The sequence below is a fragment of the Spinacia oleracea genome, chromosome 6 (assembly GCF_020520425.1).
Source record: "Spinacia oleracea cultivar Varoflay chromosome 6, BTI_SOV_V1, whole genome shotgun sequence".
NCBI lineage: Eukaryota > Viridiplantae > Streptophyta > Magnoliopsida > Caryophyllales > Amaranthaceae > Spinacia > Spinacia oleracea.
In genome coordinates, this window is record NC_079492.1 from 75,076,802 (window position 1) to 75,093,882 (window position 17,081).

General features: G+C 35.3%; 1 pseudogene; it reads left to right on the plus strand.

Annotated features, from left to right (window-relative positions):
- Positions 1-10,715: 10,715 nt before the first annotated feature.
- LOC110781099 (sugar transporter ERD6-like 7) lies at positions 10,716-16,280 on the plus strand (annotated as a pseudogene).
- Positions 16,281-17,081: the final 801 nt, after the last annotated feature.

Below are 17,081 nucleotides of genomic sequence, written 5' to 3' on the forward strand. Positions count from 1 at the left end.
TAGTAGAAGCCGCCTAATTTTGAATGATGGATACGCGGCTATCTTATTGGTTCATGTTTTTAGCTTTCCTACATGGCAGTTCTATATTGCAAAAAGTCTTGCGCGCACAAGGTGTACAATAAATTTATTGTACACCAAGATAACTTTTATGCATTTTTTTGTAACTTTAACTTATTTTTCTGTAACTTTTATATTATAAAAATTAAAAAGTTGATAGATAAACATTTTAAAGGGTTAAATGATTAATTTATACTTTATTAGTGATTTTGAAGAAATAATTTTTATTCAAATGAAAAAATTTATCATTAAAAAATAGATAACTTTTACCTATATAAAGGTAACTTTTAAGCATTTTGAGTCAACTTTTACTCCGATGTACAATATTTATTGTACACCCATTATAAATAAGATTTTGTGTCTATATTGGCTTCCTGACGTAATCAGTGGACAATTAGCGAAGTTAGACTACCATATGGTCCATGTTAGTTGTTTTTGTTCTTTATGCTACATGCATCAACACTATATTCACTGATTGACAAATCACTTGTGTATTTGTTCTTTTATGTTGGGAAACGGGTATAGCTATCTCAAACGCAACGCTCTGAACGATAACTATCAGGGATGAGAAAAAAGTCAGGGTACTTTGAATCGGATTCGGAATCTGTTGTGCAGGTTTCGGTTTCCCGTAATAAATTTAGAAATCTATTAGAATAGGTTTCGGTTTTTAATTTTTTGGAACGGGTATCCTGTCAATCCCACTTAGTGTGGACCAGGATATTTTAGGTATTTTACAGCTTTTAAAGATGACATGGACACACAATGTTTACGTGATCCAAAAAATCTGCGGCCTATATAGTAACTCTTACGTTAATATAGTTTACTTATATGCAATATAGTTACTCTACTAGTAATACAATAAATTTTAACAATATAATTATTAATATATGCGACATAGTTACTGCAAAGATCATATAGTAACTGTTAAGTTGATATAGTTGTACTTGTATGTAATATAATTACTCTAATAGTTATACAATAACTTTTTGATGTCATTTTGATAAGAACTCAATTACTTAATAATGTATACACAAAGATATTGACTGCTTTGTATCATATAGTAAATATTTCTATCCTATATAAATAGTTACTTTTCTGTATCATATAGTTACTCCTTCTATTCCACAGTTACTATTAACTCTTTCAAAAATATAGTAGCACGTCCTCTCCTTCCATGTCCGGGTCCTCTCCTTCCTCTACCACGTCCTTGGTTTTCATTGTTGTCAGAATTTTCTTCTTCTTTTTCTTCTTCTCCTGCTTTTGTTTTCCTTGCAGAAGTTATTCTTCACACGACTTCAATTCTAGATGAATCATCTTTGTATTTCTGAATTAATAATATATAAACTAAGTTAATAATTTAACATTTAAGTGTGAAAAAATGACATAGTTACTATGTAAAACATATAGTTTCTATTATGCATCATACAATAACTCTTAGAATTAATGATGGGTAAGATTTTTTTTTTTTTTTTTTTTGGCAATTAATAATTGTATTAATAACCAAAGCCTTGAGCAAAACACCCAAGGGAACAGGAAAACCAGGCCACCAAAACTACTCTACACAAAATCAAATGTGTAGTAATCTACTCCTAAGTTCCTCAGAACCTCTACAACAAACTTTAAACAAAATTTCCCTAACAATATTATCTATGCTCTTAGTAGGCCTTTTAAAGATTACAACATTTCTAGCAAGCCACACACTATAAATGGCTTCAGTGAAGCACATAACATACAGCTGATCAGCAACACCAACTTTCCTACTTCTCTTCATAACTTGCTGCAACTCAGAAGCAAACCCAGTAGCTCCTCTATGAACACCAATCTGCAACAACAGTTTAGTCCAAACTGCAGAGGAGAACTTACACTCAAAAAACAAATGCTCAACTGTTTCTTTCCCATCTGTGCACAACACACACTGATCAGAACACTGAATCCCCCAAGTTTGAAGTCTATCAGTAGTATAAAGCCTATTAAGGATAGCCAACCAAGTGATAAACATGCTCTTTGACTAGCTTTGTTATAGCACATTACTCTCCACCAAGTAACCTTAGGAGCAACACCCTGCAAGCACTTATATACCTTGCTAATACAGTATTTTCCATTTGCAGTAGCTTTGTCCCAACCACCAATCTGCAGAATAACCTCTCTACTATTAAAGATCTTTTTAAGAGCCCAAGAACAAGAACTAGGAGTGGACATCTGAAGAGGATTTTGGCCTTTCATATAAAAACTATCAACCCACTGCACCCACAGTTTATCTTTCTTAAAAGCCAAAGCCCACAGCAATTTCCCAATGGCTACTTTGTTCCAAGCAGCAATATTCTTCACATTCCAACCACCAGAGTTTCTAGGTTGGTATAGTTTATCCCATGCTACTAAAGCTTTCTTTGATGCTGCAGTGTCAGTCCAGAGAAAACACCTGCAATAAGCTTCTACCTCCTTAATGATTCTCTTAGGTAAAATGAAGATTTGGCACCAGAAGGTCTGCATGCCAAACAAGATGGTTTTGATAAGTAACAACCTGCCAGCATAAGACAAAAACTTAGCTTTAGCCAGAATCTTGTCCACTAGAGGCTTGCATTGTGGATAGGATAATTTCTTGGAAGAAAGTGGCACCCCCAGATATCTGAAAGGAAGGCAAGCTTCTGAGATTTTCTGATCAGATAAAATATCTGTTTTGTCACACCTTGAAACACCAGCAAAGTAAATATTACTTTTATCCATATTAGCTTCAAGGCCTGAAGCAGAAGAGAACTTGGAAAAAGCATCAAGAAGTAACTGTACAGAGATCTTGTCAGCTCTTGCAAACAATAATAAGTCATCTGCAAACATCAGATGAGTAATATTGAGCTTCTCACACCTAGGGTGGAAGTTAAAATCAGGATTTAGCTTCAGCTGGTTCATACATCTTGTCAAGTATTCCATTCCAATAGCAAACAGGAAAGGGGATAGGGGATCCCCCTGTCTCAGCCCTTTTTTTGCTTGAAATGGTTTTCTAGGAAAGCCATTGATGAGAATAGAGTAGGAAACAGTTGTAAGACAAGTCATGATCCACTGAGTCATAAGCTATATTTAGGAGGGAACCCTAGCTCTTGCAGAACAGTCTGAAGAAAGCTCCAGTCAACTGAGTCATAAGATTTTTTTAGGTCAACCTTTAGAACACATCTAGGGGATATATGAGATCTTCCATACCCTTGATTAATTCAGTTGCCATCAAAATGTTGTCAGCAATGAACCTCCCAGGAATAAACCCTGATTGGCATTCACTAACCACTTCAGTAATAACTTTTTTGCAATCTTGCAGTAATAATCTTAGAGATGATTTTGTAAAGAGTGGAACAACATGCAATAGGGCAAAAATCTTTAACACAGGATCCATTAGGCACCTTAGGTACCAGAGTAACAGATGTGCAGTTCATACCAGGATACATTTCCCCTTTCTGGAAGAAGAACTTGACAGCTTCATACACATCTTCTTTCATCCAAGGCCATGCTTTCTTAAAAAACACAGCATTGTATCCATCCAAACCTGGAGCTTTACTGTCATCAATAGACTTGAGAGCCAAGTCAATCTCATCAGTGGTAACTGGAACACACAGAGATAGAGCTGCAATTCTAGACAATCTTGGACCTGACCTAAGAGTGGGGAGATCAGGCTTAGAAATGTGAGTAGCAGCTGTACCTAAAAGAGCCATATAGAAATTCTGAATTTCCACAGTAATTTCCCCAGGATCTACAATTTTATGCCCTTGAGCAGTGTACAGCAAAGAAATTCTATTCATGTTTCTTCTTTGCTTGACAGAAGCATAAAAGAACTTAGAGTTAGAATCCCCATCAGCTAGCCATTGGATTCTAGATTTCTGCTTCAAAGCAGATTCTTCCACAGATAGCCACTTTCTAAGATTTTCAGTACACCTCTTCTCCTCAACTTGCATTAACAAATCTGCAGGATCAGAACATAACTGATTTTGAACTTCTTCCAACTCTTGTTGTGCTTTTTGAATTCTCACAGTGATATTTGCAAACTCCTCTTTGTGAAGGGACTTCAGTTTGTGTTTTAGCCTTTTCAGCTTAAACCAGACTTTGCCTAAAGGTGTACCCTTAATAGGAAACCCAATCTTGAGCAACAACTGTTGCAAACTGAGAGTGACTTGCCAGAAAGTTAAAAAACTTAAAGGGTCTACCCCCATCTTTATGCTCATCCCCAAATTTTAACAAAAGAGGGGAATGGTCTGAGATTGAAGGATTAAGATAGTCCATAGCTAAGTGCCCAAATTTCATCATCCAGCATCCATTTCCCAAAGCTCTGTCTATTCTACTAGTCACCCTAGCATCTCCCAAACTCTTATTACTCCAAGAAAAAAAGTGACCAGTGCTTCTCAATTCATTCACTCTAGAGTTAAGAAGAAAATTGTCAAAATCTTGAGTTTCATAAGTGCTAACACATGCTCCATTGACCCTGTCATTGCTGGAAAGAACAACATTAAAATCTCCAAGCACTATCCAGGGAGAAGAAGTAACCATAGCAGAGATACCAGAAAGGGTTGACCACAAAACCTTCCCGGTTTCAACAGTATGTAAACCATACACAAAGGTAATGAAACAGACTGAAACACCTTGGCTATCCACTAGTTCCCCATGAACTAATTGCTCATGAGTGAGTAACATATTCATAGTAGCATTCACACTCTTCCACCCCACCCAAATTCTCCCTCTGGGATTACAAGCAGAATTGCAGTGCCAAGACCAACCACCACCTAGCTTCTGCTGAACTTTACTATTATTATTCTCTTTGACTCTTGTTTCTAAGATAGCCATCACATCCACCTTATTTATTGACAAAAATCTTTTCAATGCTCTTGTCTTATTTGGGTCATTAAGACCCCTCACATTCCATGCACAGATTATCATCAGGGGGGAGATCATTGTGTTCCTCTCCTTCTTCATCTACAATTTCTATGCCACCATGTTCAGGGGTGAGAACTCTGAATGAATTTTGAATTGGGGTTGTTGTCCTCACTTGTTGAGCTTCCCTGTGTATAGTTCTTCTAGCATCAATTTTCCACCCTACATCATCATCAGAGTGAACAACAACAGAGGTGCCAAGAGGAGTGGTCTGGTGAAGTTGTTGTTGTTGTTGATTCATAGCTTGGTGTGATGCTTGCTGGACTTTTTTAGGAACCCACTTCTTCACTATCTTCTTCTCAGGGGGTCTAACATTGTTGACTTTCTTAGCAGAAGTCTCACAATTGTGTCCCACCAGGCAACACTTCTTGCAGTAATCTGGTTTCCAATCATAAGTAACAGCTTGTTCAAATTCCTGGCCAGATGGGTCAGCAATAGTAATGGAACTAGGGAGAGGGTTAGTCACATCCACTTCAACCAAAACCCTAGCAAAGGATATTCTCAACTGCTATGTGGTACATTCATCTGCAAACAAGGGAACTCCAATAACACTACCAATCCTGCTCAAAGAATCCTCCCCCCAACAGTTCAGAGGTAGGTTTGGGAACCTCACCCACAAGGGAGTAACCTTTAGAACTTCCTCCTGAAAGCTAAAGTGTGAGGACCATTGCTTGATGATGGCTGGTTTACCATAAAAGTACTGAGGGCCAGCATATAGAATAGAGTTTCTATCTTCCAAAGAGCAGAACCTAATCACAAAGTAACCTTCATCATGAAGGAAAACTTTGGGGGTTGCCACTTGACTCCATTCCTTAGCAATAAACCTGAGTACAGATGCAATTGTTGGTGTTTCACCCAACACAAACATGACTACTGCATTGACCCATTGTGCATTACATTTGTCTATTTCTGGCTGCTGTAGTTGAGCAATGACTTTATCACCAATACAAACAGGAGCAACATAGCTTAATGCCTTCCCTTTGGTAGCAAGTAAACTATCCCTAACCTTGCTAGCCCAAGAGCTTTGAGGTTTATCAGCCACAGGAATCCCAGAATCTCCACCCATATTCAATTTTCTACTCACAATACGCATAGATTCAGGATTAACAGAGCTAGCTTTTGCAGAAATTGCATCTAACATTCCAGATCGAGAAACCACAGGGTTCGAAATAGGAGCAGAAAAAAGGGAGTTATGATGTTCTTTAATTACCTCTTGAAGTCTAATGGAAACCGGTCCAGCACTTGGATGAACCAATTTCGGGTCCGCCATTGAAGATGGTTCAACAAGAATTTCTTCTACCATAGCATACGTGAGCTGTTGCGTGGTGTCCAAGCTAGACGCTTGAGTCGCAGAAACATGATTACCAACCAAAGGAGAAGAATCTCCATTATTTCCTGGTGCAGGAACAACCGACATCTTCTTCTTTCTCCCCATCAATGGAGGTGGCGTAGGATAGCAGATAACCCTTATCGTGCGCCACGTACCATGAGAGAGAGGACTTAAGATGATTAATTATGAACCAAACATCTATTTTGATGGGTAAGATATTCGCAGAAATGCAAATATAGTTATTGTTATAGTCATATAGTTACTGTCATAATAATATAGTCACTCTTATTACTAATAATATAGAGACAAAAAAAAAACATAAAAGAACAAAATGATAACATAGTAACTATTAAAAACATATAGTTGCTATTATACATGATATAGTATATTTTAATATTAATGATAGTCATATATTAGCAGAGTTGCATATATAGTTATTGTTATGATCATATAGTTAATGTGACCAAAACATAGTAACTCTAATAATAACATAGAGGACAGCAAAGAACATAAAAAGAACATTATAATATACATAATAACTATATCAAACATATAGTTACTATTATACAAGATATAATACCTATAAAGATTATTGATGGTCATTTAGTCACATAGTTGCAGACATAGTTGGTGTGATAATAATATAGTAACTCTATCACTAAAAATATAGAATAACATCAAAAACATGCACAGAACATAATAAATTAAAATAGTAACTATTTCAAACATATAGTAACTATATAAAACATACAAATACTGTTGAAAAAAATAAACATATGGTAACTAATCATGATAAAATAAACATAATACCTATTTCAAACATATAGTAACTATATAAACAATATAGTAACTATTGATGAAAATAAACATATGGTAACAAATCATGATAAAATAAACATAGTACCTATTTCAAAAATATAGTAATTATATAAAACATATAGGGACTATTATTATAATATATTAACTATTGTACACATATAGTAACCATTATAATCATATAGCCACTATCTAAGAAGCGAACAAAAACATACTCTAAATAACATAGTACATAATGTAATCGTATAATAACTATTATTTATCAAAAAGTCACTATAAACTGTTCATAACGTAATAACTATCTTAAGCAACATTGTTACTGTTTTAAACTTATAATAACTTTCTAAAAAATATAGTAACTATTTTAAACACATAGTTACTATTTTAAAGCTATAGTAACTTTTAAAAAAATATAGTTACTCTAAAACCTACTACTAACATAAACACAACGAACATTCCAGTGACTATTAAGAACACTATTTTGCAACATAAATTAAAGGTGACTATATCATTTATATACTAACTATGTGAAACACTATCCCTAATTTCAACAAAACAACAAACATTTCAAATCACTCAACAAAATAATAACTATTGTACACATATAGTTCCATTAAAATAATATAGTAACTATTGTACACATATAGTAACCATTAAAATTACATAGTACCTCTTTAAACCATATAATTACTGTATTACTCATATAGTTACTATTTAAAATCGTGAAGTCACTGATCGAATTCACGAAGTGAAAACGTTATTTCGGCAAAACAAAAGTATTAATTTCTCCAAAACAACAAATATTTTCAATTTTAAATAAAAATAGACTTAAAATTCTTTAAAAAACAACAAACCGAGATGTGATCTCTAAAAATTCTTGCGAAGATTTGTAGACGAGCGCAAATTCTTCGATTCGGTTTCGGCAACGACGAACCTCCTTCTTGATCTACTACTTCCTCCTATTTTTCCACATTTAATAGATCAAATTATAAGAATTATAAGATAATCACGAAGAAAATCGAACAAAACCTAGAAATTTGGGCTAAATTTTGAAAAGCATAGAGAGAGGATGAAGAGAGAGAAATGAAAGAGAAATGAACAGAATGCAGATTTGAAAATTTGAAAAATAAAAAAGTTTAAAACGTATATAAAGTGGGCTAGACAAAAATCGCATTGAAACTCTACAAAACACATAGTAACTCTTTAAAACACATAGTTACTGTAATACGCATATAGTTACTATTTAAAATCACAAAATAACTGTCACGTGACATACATTTACACATATTGTCCATACAAATTACTCTGTTTCCCTGGTCCGCTAAGTTAGCGTGGACCAGGTTTATATTAGTGTAAATAATCCTGTTGGGTACCACGTACACACTAATTCTAACATGGAGTACCTAAAATAAGGAACCGAGCCATATAAAAATGCTTCATATGCCCAAAATATTAAACAATCCAAGTAAGGTTTTGGAAAATGTAAATATAGAATTACAACTTAAGCCCAAACTATAAAAAAAAGAAAAAATCAAAGTTCAAACCATAAAGTAGATAGTTTTTTCAATAAAATATCAATAATTTATTTAAATTTTTAAAATGACAGGGTACCATGAATCGAAACCTGTCGCAACTGGTTCCGGTTCCGGTTCCCATTTTCAGGGATTCCCATTTTAAGGAACATGTTGCAACAAGATCCGGTTCCGGTTCCGGTTAGCGACCCCTACTGTCCGCGTCTAAGAAGGGCCAGACTTACACTACACGGTTAGATGCAAACGAGCCTTACACTAACCTCGGACGACGACAATTAACCCAGGCGAATACTACTCGAATTACGGTCCAAGTAGTTGGTGTAGGAAATAATACTGCAAAATCCAAAAATGACAAGGAATGTGGGCCGAATATTTGATTTATGTGTGATGTTGTGACGTGTTAGACAACACTGTCTTAGAAGCAAAATTCGCCCCGACTATGGTACAATCGGAATAGCAAGAAAACGTGTGAGCGCAACTTCGCCCGATAGGCGTTACCCCCCAAGATTTTACACAATAATTCGTCTTAATGTGCACTCAAATAAGACAAACTTAGGAACTCATAAAATGCTCAAATAATATGGTTTAGAAAACAGAGAGGAGAAGAAGAGTTATAATAATTTCGTTGTGTTCAAATGAGCTTCCAAAACCTGCTTATAAAGGCAGCATCACTTGTAACCGAAATCAGAAATTAATTCCATAATCAAAACGTTTGTAACTGAAAATCAGAAATCAATGTTGCAATCAAAACAGAGAGGTAAATCAAGGAAGCATTTCCGACAGTTACGACTTTAATTAAGAGGGTGGAATGAGCTTATGTAACTGAACGTTTGATGAGCGGCATTTATGTCGCTCTAAGCCTAGGATTTTAGTTCATTTTATTATGATTTTCGATAGTTTTGTATAGTTTTGTTGCAATATTATCCCCTTATTCCATTTATGAACTTTTCAGGATAAATGTTGCAAAAAGATGGAAAAAGCCTGAGATTTGCTTTACCAGGGCCTGTGCGATCGCACGAAATTTTTGTGCGTTCGCACAAGTCAGGAAAATTGACTTCAAGCCAAGCAAGCTTGTGAGATCGCACAAGCAGAGGAACCCGTTCGCACAAAAATAGAAAATCGATGCAGGAACTCTTAGGGATTTAGTGCGACCACACCACAAGCAGCCCGCTCGCACAGAATTCTGGTGGGCTCGCACGGAATTCCTGTACGAGCACACAAGCTTCATTGGAGATTTGGCTAAGTTTAGCATGTGCGATCGCACGAGTGTAGGGCCCGTTCGCACAGTGCGAAGAAAGTGAATCGTCGCAGAGCCCGTTCGCACAATTGCACAACTCAATCGCACCGATGCGATCGCAGCTGGGTAAGCTCGTTCGCACAGCTGCGCGGGATTCGACTTCAAGTTTAAACTTCTCATTTTTTTTGGGATTGTATAAATAGAATTTCGTAGCATTGTTTCATTGAGGCTTAGTTAGACTTAATTAGATTTTCATTACGTAATTCTTAGAATTCTCTCTCTAGAATTAGTTTAGGGCTTAGATTAGAGATTAGGATTAAGGATTCTTAGCCTCAAATTCTTGATTCTAAATTCAATTCAATCATCTAATTTCCAGATTTCCTTCCTTTTGCTTTGAGTTTTGTTCTTCATTTTTGTGCTTCAAGTTTGATGCAATTTCTTCATTTCAAGGTATAATTCTAATTCTTCTTTTGTTTTTTTCTTTAATTCTTTAATTGCTTTGTTAATTTCGTTATGCTTTGATTTCATGCTTGAATTCTAGAATTAGTTTGATATTTTGAATGTTCTTGATTTTTCCCCAATTTTTGTGGTTTGAATTCTCTGAATTTTACTGTTTCAATTAGCTTCATTGTTGCAATCACTAGTAGAAAAAACCCTTGTTGCAGCCCCCTTGTTGCAGCGTACAAGCATTAATACACTTCAACAACCAGTCGGTCAACGCGGGTCAAACCCTTTAAAGGGTTGTTGCAGCGTACAAATTAATTGCCCCATGCAAAAGATATTTTTGCAGCGTACGTAATAAAAGCCCCTGCAATAGGCGTTTTATTTTGCAGCGTACATGGTAAAAGCCCCCTGCAATAACATGCTTGTAATTTTTTTCGCTGCAACTTTAATTCAGACCAAACATTTCTTATCTCAAACCTCATGACCAATTCCAAATTCATGTCCCACTCCCAGTACTCCCTTCTTCTTCTCTCGGCTTTCCATGCGTCTCGCCGGTGGTTCTCACCAGTGGCCGTTGCCGCTGGGTCTCGCCCGTCGCCAGTGGTACTCCAGCAAGAGTTTATTTCCTCGCCTCCTCGCCTCTCACCGGTGGTTCCCTGTTCGAAAACCCCCAGCAAGAGTCTATTTCAGCCCGCGCGCACCGTGTACCTAGCCCTTCTTCTTCGATCTTCCCTCAGCTCTACCGGAAACACCGCTGACCTTGCCCCCTCTTCTTCTTCGATCTTCCTTGCTGGCCCCCTTCTTTTTCCCTCTGCGTTTTTCTTTCTCCTCTGCTTCTCAAATATTAGGGTTTGTGAATTAGAATTTGGGGATTTGGGAGTTAGGGCTTTTCGTATCGGTGGCAGAGCACCACTCATAACCACTCCACAACAGCGGCGTGAGTGACTGACGACAACCTTGTTGTTGTTGTTGTTGTTGTTGTTTTTTGTTGATGTTGTTTAAATTTATACTGACAGTGACAGATATAATGAGTTGGTTTTCAGGCAGGCTATTCATCTCCTACTCAGTCTGCAATTACTGCAGAACTTGGTCTCTCTACTACTCAGGTTTGTTTATCACTTTCTGCTTGTTCTATGTTATATTTGGAACTTCAATTTTGGGAATTTTCATCTATTTTGTGAGTATTAATCATTACAGGTAAGAGTTGAATTGTGGGTTTTTACACGATTGACAAGAATCTACAGCCGTAGTTGTGGATTAGGGTAGGTAAGGTCATGCTAGTTCTAAGTCATGTTTGATCAATTAGCTCGATAGTTATATCATCTTTTCTGGGGTAAACATTGGGTCAGGTCATGCTAGTTGGAGTGGTCTTTGATCAATCAGCTCATTAGTTATAATCGAATTTTCTGGGGCAAACTTGGGTCAGGTTAGTTTTTGACACCTCAATTAAAATGATGGTAGTTGTGGAATTCAAAGAGTTGAGTTGAAAAACAGGATTCTGACAATTGTTTCTGAGTTGAGTGAGAACAAAAACTGTAAATTTTTTTGATTTGAGACATTATGTTCTTGTTCTTTTCACGTTCCACAAACCCATTTCTTGGAAACAAGTTCCAAGCAGTTCAAAGAAGGGATACCAAGTTCATTTTGCAACTAAATAAGTGTTAATAAGTTATATTTAGTTTGAATCAACAACTCACCATAATAATACTGAAACCGTGCACAGGAGTAAGACACCACACAGCCAAAGGTGAATGATATTTTGCATCTTAGTGTACACCATAATCACATTTCAACCATGTAAATGAGTAAAAGGTGACTCCAAAAGCCAGTGAATCAATAATAATTTGGATCATAACTGGTCACCATTATTGGTCTGCAACTGTTCACATCAGTAAGAAACCACACCAAAGGCCAACTATGTGTAGACGTATAGTGGACACCTAATTGTTCTTGAAACATTCTATTTACATGTTTTCATTCACTCTCCATGTCCAATTTTCGCTGTTCATTTTCTTGCAGTTTTCACTTTTCAGTTCTATACTTACTTTTGGTGCAATGATTGGAGCTATCACTAGTGGACCTATTGCAGATTTTATTTGGAGGAAATGGGTATGGAATCAAACTAAAGTTTGACATTATGAACTAATAACTTTCACCTAGCTTAGTCTTTTGAATTCTTCGGAATGGTTAAATGTTCTGCAGGCGATGAGAGTGTATTCCGCTTTCTGTGTGGGCGGGTGGTTTTCCATATATTTTGCCAAGGTTCAGCTTCAAAGATTATTAACCTCTTTAATCCTTACTGAACTTCTATTTCAGAGAAATAAATCATATGTGAATTTCTCGTTAATTATTCAGGGTTCTTTAGCATTGGATATAGGAAGACTAGCAGGAGGATACGGAATGGGTGCCTTCTCCTATGTGGTATGTATGCTTTGGAGTTATATGCCATCTTTATAGAGAAAACTTTGTTCAAGGACAAAATTTTTTCAGCTTTACATTGAAATGCTAGCCAACATGATATGGTAAAATCAACAGGTACCTGTTTACATTGCGGAAATAACACCCGTAAATCTCCGAGGAGCACTTACAACATTAAACCAGGTATTTTAGTACATTAGGAAGTGAAACAGTTGTACTTCATGTTTTACTAAAATTCTTGCAGTTACCATATCAAATTTTAGGAATGATATTAATACACTATTTTCTCCTATTATAGGTCATGATCTGTACTGGCGTCTCAGTGGCGTTTATTATAGGGATAGTTTTATCATGGAGAACTTTAGCATTAACTGGTAAAGAATTAGAGAAAAGGAGTTTATGGATGAGTGTGATTACTTAAAATAAAAATCTTAGACATTGCAGCAAGAGACTTACTAACCATATAATGCAGGACTTATTCCTAATGTGATGTTCTGCTTTTGGGTTTATTCTTCATTCCAGAATCTCCATGATGGCTGGTAAGCATACATAATCATTTCAAAATTAGGTATACAATTCAATTGAAACAATCATATCAAATCGAAGTAAATACAGGCGAAAATAGGATCTCAAAAGGAGTTTGAAGCTGCATTTCAGAAACTTCGTGGCAAGGATGCAGATATAACCCATGAGGCTGCTGAGATTCAAGTACTAGTTGTTCTAAGTTGGTTCTTTCAATTTGACTATTATTATACTGAAGCACTGGAGTGGCCTACTCATATTTGCACATTATGGCTTTCAATCGACAGGATTACATAGAAGAACTCGAAAAGCTTCCCAAAGCTAATATGTTTGACTTGTTTCAAAAGAGGTATCTACGTTCTGTAACGGTAAGACTTCTACCCTTGTTATATTTTATCAGTGTCAAATTTGTGAATCCATAAGTTTTCAAACAAAATAATTGAAATTTTCTGATGTCAGATAGGAGTTGGATTGATAGTTTGCCAACAGTTTGGGGGAATTAACGGTATCTGCTTCTATGTCAGCAATATCTTTGAGACGGCTGGTAAATACTCTATTTTTAAAACTCTGTTTTAAAAAAGGAAAATACTAGTACATTTTTACTAAATGCGCAAAACCACTGTCTTCTAAAATTTGATTTATATGTACAGGATTTTCTCCAAGCATTGGTACTATAATATATGCTTTGCTTCAGGTTCGAAAAACATACTTCCTGTTGTTAGTAGGATAAGTTATCATGTGTCTGTGTTCCAACTTTAAAGAACATATCTCCATAGCGGAATTTGGTGTTTATTTACCATAATTATAATTAGCCTTATACATCATTCAAACTAGTCATCTTCTGCTTGTGAAATACCCCCTCACAAACACAAGTATAAAACTGATTTTATTTCTAAGACTCAATCCAATCTATTTATGCACATTTGAGACTTGTTTGGTCGTTATAGGTCATATTTAGGCTAAAATGACATTTTCGCTCACAACTTTGAACTAACGAACTTAAGAAGTAATTTCAAACTTATAACATGATTCATATGATTAGTTTTAAGTTTCCAAGACTCAATCCAATCTATTTATGCACATTTGAGACTTGTTTGGTCGTTATAGGTCATATTTAGGCTAAAATAAGGCATTTTCGCTCCCAACTTTGAACTAAAGAACCTAAGGACTCATTTTAAACATTTTACATGATTAATATGATAATTTTTAACTTTCCAAGACTTAATACAATCTATTTATGCGCATTCGAGACTTCTTTGGCCGTTATAGGTCATTGTTAGGCTAAAATGTCATTTTCGCTCCCAACTTTGAACTAACGAACCTAAGAACTTATTTTAAACCTTTTACATGATTAATATGCTTAGCTTGAAGTTTCCAAGACTCATTCCAATCTACTTATGCACATTTAAGGCTTGTTTGGTCGTTATAGGTCATATTTAGGGTAAAATGAGCATTTTCGCTCCCAAATTTTAAATAAAGAACCTAAGGACTTATTTTAAACCTTTACATGATTAATATGTTTAGATTGAAGTTTCCAAGACTCATTCCAATCTACTTATGCACATTTAAGGCTTGTTTGGTCGTTATAGATCATATTTAGGCTAAAATGAGCATTTTCGCTCCCAAATTTAAAATCAAGAACCTAAGGACTCATTTTAAACTAACTAAATGTTTTATATGCTTAGTTTTGACTTTCTAAGACTCATTCCAATCTATTTATGCACATTTGAACCTCATTGAGTCGTTATAGGTCATATTTAGCCTATAAAGACATTTTCGCTCCCAACTTTGAACTAAATAACCTAAGGACTCATTTTAAACTTATTATATGACTAATATGCTTATTTTTAAGTTTCTAAGACTTATTCTAATCTACTTATGTACATTTAAGGCTTGTTTGGTCGTTATAGGTCATATTTAGGCTAAAATAAGGCATTTTCGCTCCCAACTTTGAAATAAAGAACCTAAGGACTCATTTTAAACTTATTACATGTTTAATATGCATAATTTTAACTTTCTAAGACTCGTTCCAATCTATTTATGCAAGTTTAAGGCTCATTGGGTCGTTATAGGTCATATTTAGGCTAAAATAACATTTTCGTTCCCAACTTTGAACTAAAGAACCTAAAGAGTCATTTTAAACCTTTTACATGATTAATGTGCTTAGTTTTAACTTTCTAAGACTTATTCCAATCTATTTATGCACATTTAAGGCGTGTTTGGTCATTATAGGACATATTTAGGCTAAAATGACATTTTCGTTCCCAACTATGAACTAAATAACATAAAGACTCATTTTAAACCTTTTACATGATTAATATGCTTAGTTTTAACTTTATAATACTCATTCCAATCTATATATGCACATTTAAGACTCATTGGGTCGTTATAGGTCATATTTAGACATTTTCGCTCCCAACTTTGAACTAAATAACCTAAGGACTCATTTTAAACTTATTATATGATTAATATGCTTATTTTTAAGTTTCTAAGAATTATTCTAATCTACTTATGTACATTTAAGGCTTGTTTGGTCGTTGTAGGTCATATTTAGGCTAAAATGAGGCATTTTCGCTCCCAACTTTGAACTATAGAACCTAATACTCATTTTAAACTTATTACATGTTTAATATGCATAACCTAAGGCTAGATGAGGTAATTAATTAATTTTCCTTACTCTTGATTCGTATTTTAGACTATTAGGACATTGCCATTAGTTGCTTGAATGTTAAAATGTGATATTTAATTTGCATTTAATCTGCTCTTTAATCTAATGCTCCCATCAAATTTTTGTTTTTGTAAAGGTCTATACTCCAAGGAATACGTCTTATGCTAGTGAGGAAATTGATGTGGTTCGTGAGCAATGGGTTGCAAGTATTTATTATTGGCCTAAGGGCGCTTGATCGAGTTAGTTTAGATGTTATAGAACAATATTCTATGTTAAAATGTATGCGTACGTTGAAATTGGAACATACATATATTTAAATGTATATGGTACGTGCACTTTTGTTTTGGGATATCTTCAAAACTCCATTTATTTTTTTTATATTTGTTATACAGGTTGCGATATTCTATTATTGTTGTGACAGGTTTCTATATTTGGGCACTCTAGGTATCCCTAAAACTAAAATTTTACACCCTTGTTGTAGCGTACATATATCTGTACGCTGCGACAAGGGTGTAAATTTTGGCCAAAATCTTGACTTGTTGCAGCGTACAAATAGATGTTCGCTGCAACAGGTTGGGTTTTTTGCAGCGTACACCTATTTGTACGCTGCAACAAGTCAAGATTTTGGCCAAAATTTAGACACTTGTTGCAGCGTACAAGCATATGTACGCTGCAAAAAACCACTTTTTCGCAGCGAACATTGTACGCTGCAACAAGTTTAGACTTGTTGCAGGCCCCTCAGTTGCAGTATACGATGTACGCTGCAACAGGGGTCTAAAAGCCCGCTGCAATAAGGGTTTTTTCTACTAGTGAATTAGATTCATGATTAGGATTGATATTAGTTTAATGTTGATGTTAATCATGCTAATTGAGTAGTTTAGTCTAGAGGTTAGGGATGAAGCTTTGGGATTGAATTTGGAGAAGTTTTGGGGAAATTCATGATTGATGTTGTGATTAAATGTGATTAGTGATAGGATTTCCATGACTAGTTGAGTAGTAGTCGCGAATGCTATTCGATTGGATTAGATTGGAATGTATAATTAGGTTTGGCAAGACATTGTGAGCCTAATTGTGCAAGTGAATGATAGTTCCTATTATATGCTAGTTAGTTTAATCTAGGATTAGGCGAAAGCTCTTCCATGGATTAGACGC